The following is a 5,421-nucleotide window of genomic DNA, read 5'->3' on the forward strand; positions in this document are numbered from 1 at the left end:
GAGAATGCCTGAGACTATAGCACCACAAGCAATGAACAACTGATGTGCATGAGGGGAAAAAAAGTGTGTGCATACGTGCGCATGTGCACATATGTGTGGTGTGTGCGTGCGTGCCTGCCATGTCTGCTGTGTCTCTACTCATAGGAGACTCTTGCCTCCTTTTTTAATTTTTATTTTGCTCACAAGGGGACTCGACATAATAGCTTGTTTCGAGTTGTGGGATATCTTTTTCACCCAGTGACACCAGCAAAGCAAGCCACAGGCTTGAGTTCACTGTATTTCTCTCCAGCCTTGCTCGCTACTGTGCTTTCATCCATTTATACATAACTTCACACTGTGGTCAGACATTTACTATAAGCACCTCTGGAGCCTCTGACAGTGCTTGCTTTCAGCTGATGAGCAGTGCTTGGCTGAAAGATGCTGGAGGAACCTCAGCACATGCGCGCTCTCCTTTTTGCGCATGCGCTCTCTCTGTTCTCCAATCTGGACATTTCTCCCCCCTTCCCTTCCCCTTTATCTTCCTGCTCTCTTTTCTTTTCCATATCCTCATCCACCCCCATTTTATATTCAGAGTTGCTTTGAACACAACAAAAATACTGCCAGAGGTAGTTATAATTGCACATGAATTTTGGCATATTTCATAGATTTTCTTCTTAGCCTGAGTAGCACAAATTGACCCGTAAGAAATAAAACAAATTAATGTGATGGCTTCTCGCCCCTCCCCTTTGTTCGAGTAGGAACATTTTTTTTTCTTCATCATGGTATAGGCCTATTTTTATTCTCTGTCCCTTGCATTTTTATTTAAACCTGAAATATTGATGAATCGCACGTGGAGCTCAGATTCATTAGCAGAGCTACAGCTCAGCTCGGTTGGTACAGGTGAGTGCAAACTTGCTAAATCCTCAGGGGCCAGCAGCCTATGAAGGGCCGCATGAGGTCACTAGGAGCTGCTTTGATTGCTCTGGGTTCTTGCGGTGTGGTCACGTGGGTGGTGCAGGAGCAAGATTTTGGAGAATGATCAGGGAGATTCCCTTGGGTCAGCAGGACACGGTCAAGATGATGAGTCAGAATCCAGCTTCAAGCTCCGGATATGATGCTGGCAGTGGGATTTGGGGCCTATATTTGAACTACTCTTAAGTAGTTTCCTGTAAGACAAGGGCAGATATTCTTATCTCATGGGGCACAGAGAAAGCCAGGCAGTGTGTGTAAAAGCATCAGCAAGGGGTCTGTCATTTAGGAAGTTACCAAAAACTAGTACACATTACCTTGTCACTCACGTTCTTCTGTAATCAGAAAATACAACCATTCTTCCTTCAACTGTCTCCTGAAGTGACTCTTCATTCACGAAAATGATGTTCAAAACCAACTGTTAAGCAGGGTGTGATGGTGCATGCTTGTATATGGGAGGCAACAGTGGTAGGATTGAGAGTTCAAGACCAGCCTAGGCTAGGTAGCATGGCTCTGTCTCAGTAGAAGGGCTTGTGTTGTTGTTTGGGTTGTGGATCGCTTAAGTAGCATATGCAGGATCCCGAGTTTGATCCTCAGAACTACAGCACAACAAATAAACTAAAACTTAGCACAAGCCTTAAAAAAGCAAACTAACACAGTTGTCCTGTAGACACTGGCAAAAACTCTGAGTTGATATCAACTTGTGAATCTTCTTGTCTTGACCAAGATATTAAATCTGCTTGCTGTTGGCTTACTTGTGTTGCCACATTTAACACACACACACACACACACACACTGACTTTTCCAACACCCCTCCCACTCCTGAATAACAACTTGGTGGCTTATTTATTTATTTATTTATTAACAAATGTCTAGGTCTTAAGCGAGGCTTGTTCCCTGACTCGCTTGTAATTCCATCACCCTATTCATACTATTCCATGTCTGCTACACGGCTGCTTACTTCTCCTCAATTACATATGTCCAACTTTCTCTGAGTCTGTGTAGAGAATCTTCCCACGTCTGACTATTTCCCAGAGTTTTTACTCTCTGTCGGATGTCCCACCTTATAATCCTACCTCAGCTTATTGGCTGGCTGTCTTAGTCAGGGTTTCTATTCCTGGACAAAACATCATGACCAAGAAGCAAGTTGGGGAGGAAAGGGTTTATTCAGCTTACACTTCCACATTGCTGTTCATCACCAAAGGAAGTCAGGACTGGAACTCAAGCAGGTCAGGAACCAGGAGCTGATGCAGAGGCCATGGAGGGGTGTTACTTATTGGCTTGCTTCTCATGGCTTGCTCAGCTTGCTTTCTTATAGAACCCGGGACTACCAGCCCAGGGATGGCACCACTCACAAGGGGCCTTTCCCCTCTTGATAACTAATTGAGAAAATGCCTTACAGCTGGATCTCATGGAGGCATTTCCTCAACTGAAGCTCCTTTCTTGGTGATGACTCCAGCTTGTGTCAAGTTGACACAAAACCAGTCAGTACATTGGCCATCTGATATTTACCAACACACACACACACACACACACACACACACACACACACACACACACACACAGTGGTAAGTTCAACATTTACTGTTCCTTTGGAATTGGGTCTAGAAAACAGGACATCTGAAGCAAGAGACTGGGAGCTGGAATATTGTTGGTTTCCAGTTTTAGAGCTGGAGGACCTGGGTTGGTGAAAACAACCATTCACATCATGGGTTTACTGCAAGAAGACTCATAGAACAAAAGAACTTAATCCATGTGTCCCCAGAAGAACCAGTTTACAACTGGAAGAGTAGAGGGTGTAAAGGCTTCCACGACCAGTCTGTATAAACTAGAGCAGTAACACAGACAAAGTAGTTAGCCTTCACTCTCCTCACATCATTTATCCCTGGATGATTCCAGGCTACAGCACAGAAAATTGCTCAGAACTAAAACTTACTTCCTAGTTGTAGCTTTATAGGGACTGAAGAGTGTGCTCTCAAAAGACATGTTGAAGATGTGGCCTCTAGCATCCCAGAATGCCATTGTATTCTGAAATAGAATCTCCCAGAAGCAATTGTGTCAAAATCGAATCCGCTTTGGAGTGGGTTTTTATTTACTGAGACCACATCCTTATTCTAATAATAAAGGAATTCTGGACAACAATACACAGAGGAAAGGAAAGGGTGCAGCCATGTTTCATAAGCTATGGTATTTCCAGGAGCAACAGAAGTTGGAAGAGGCAAGAGGCATTCTTCCCTAGGTCTTCATGAAGAGTCACAGCTTTGCCCATGTCTTGTTTTTTTTTGTTTGTTTGTTTGTTTTGTTTTGTTTTGTTTTTTATTTCAAGGCTGCCCAGTTCTAAGACTGTACACTCTGTTGTCCCAAGCCAAACCATTTGTTGAGCGTTGTCATTGTCTCAGCAGCCCTAAGAGGCTAATACAAAGCTTACAGCTGTATAGGAAGGAGGGAGAGGGGAGGGTGCAATTTAAGTCCACTGCAGATTGACTTATCCTGAGCTGTACTTTAAGAAACAAACATGACCAGCAAGTTGTGGGATCTACCCAAGATATTATTAAGGGACTGTGCCATATATTAGGAGGCGGGGGGGGGGGGGCTCTACAGAGCATAGATAAATGCAGAGACTGGAAAAAATACAATTATCTTATGCACACACCCTGCTGAGTTCAGAGTGCTCGGTAAACCAGTTACATACAGATTTTAATGTCCTCTGCCCACCAGATGCTTGGGAAATTTGCCAGGAGTACTCTCAAGCTGCAGGCTGGTTACCATGACAATGAAGGCAAGAGACAATCCTGTAACTATCTAGTTTACAGACTAGGTGGTAGTTTAAATACTCTATCTACTGATGTTTTGTGATTAACTTTGATGTTTAGAAACGAACCCTTAGGATCCTGACTTACTGGGATCTCAGGGAGTCCCCATGGCCATAAGAAGCTCCCTTGGAGAAAGAGCAGACTTCCCAGGTAGCCTGAAGAACCCTTTTCACAACCTGGCTTTGCAGAGCCATTGGGATCAGACAGCTCCAAGGCCAGAGAATCTCCACAGTAGTCAACTCCCAGGGGTCTCCCACAAAGTTGATTGAGGTAAAGGTCTTTGTTTTTCATTCCCCCAAACAGCCCACTGGGCCACCTCCTTAAGTTCTGCAACGTCCCCAGAGAAGGCTATAAGCTTAGTTTGGTGTGAGGATGGATTTCCATATGTCTCGTTCCTGGAGACTGGGGCACTGAGACCAGTGTCTCAGCAGGTCTGAATGTCAACAATGCTCACCCTGTAGTATCCTAGCTGGGGCTGACTGCCTGCCACAGTTAACATGCTCTCTCTTTTGCAACAGGGTTCTGTCTGGGCAGCTCAGCCGGCACTTCCGCAGCACACCTTCCAGGGATTGGAATTACCTTCCTGATTCTGCCTGGATCTTCGTAGTCTACATGGGACTGGCCAATAGTGATGACGTTGGAAACAATGGAATCTTTAGAAGAAAAAGTATTGAAGCAAATAGCGAAGGATGGGTAACTCAGGAGATAATGGAGACACTGGCCTGAGTCTACTGTGGCATTCTGCCCCCTAAATAGAGATGCAAGGATAATGTGTCTGAGCACAGGACGGGAAGTCAGTCTTTCCCTTTGCAACACCTTCCCTTCTTCCCCATCACCCTTGGCTTTTGAGTGCTGAGCTGGAGTTTGCTTTGTCTTGCCTGTTGGCTCCATTGGGGAAAGAGGAAGGGGAGGGTTAGAGCCAGATTTAAAGAGGTCCTCTTCCTTTGTTTAAGATACAGGTGGGAGGACGCTGTGATGTGACAAGTCGTGTCTTTAACACACTAACAGGCTCTAGATTGTGCTTGCCCTTCCCCTCACCCCTGTGCATGCCAAACTCCATTGGCTCTTCTCCGTGCCACAGTGTCCTGTCCTTGGCCCTGGCACTCTACACCTGCATGGTGTCTGTCCTTATGTCTCAGGCTGCTCCTTTCTGGTCCCCTTTCTGGTTCCTCCTGCCCATCCTTTAGATGGTCTTTACCTTTGTCCTTTTTTCCCCCATGAATCATTTTAACTCATTTCTTTAGTGATGCTTTTCACAGCCAAGTTTCTAGACCAGAAAATGTTGTCTGGACCTCAGATTCAAAAATTGCAGTTCCTCACCAAAGTGCTGAGTGCAGTTCCGGGCTGCTTCCATGTTCTGTTAATTAAACATTGAAATTGGCTGAGAGAAACGATTAAATGGAAAATGTTATTCTGCTCATATATTGATAGCTCACATACATACCTACATACACACATGCATGCATACATGCATACCTACATATATACATGCATTCATACATACATGTATGCATACATACATGCATGTGTACATACCTACCTACATATATATATATACATGCATGCATATATACATGCATACATACATACATATGTACACTCAGAAGCCCATTAGCAGCTATGCCACATTGAGACGGTGAATGAAAGACACCCAGAGGCC

At 44.6% G+C, this 5,421-nt stretch overlaps 1 non-coding gene across 1 annotated transcript; it reads left to right on the forward strand.

The window, feature by feature from the left end:
• Positions 1 to 5,086: 5,086 nt before the first annotated feature.
• On the forward strand, positions 5,087 to 5,201 carry LOC115031371. Its single transcript, XR_003837012.1, has one exon. It is a non-coding gene; the product is annotated as a small nucleolar RNA SNORA36 family (small nucleolar RNA).
• Positions 5,202 to 5,421: the final 220 nt, after the last annotated feature.

Source organism: Mus caroli, chromosome 6 (assembly GCF_900094665.2).
Source record: "Mus caroli chromosome 6, CAROLI_EIJ_v1.1, whole genome shotgun sequence".
In the NCBI taxonomy this organism is placed as follows: domain Eukaryota; kingdom Metazoa; phylum Chordata; class Mammalia; order Rodentia; family Muridae; genus Mus; species Mus caroli.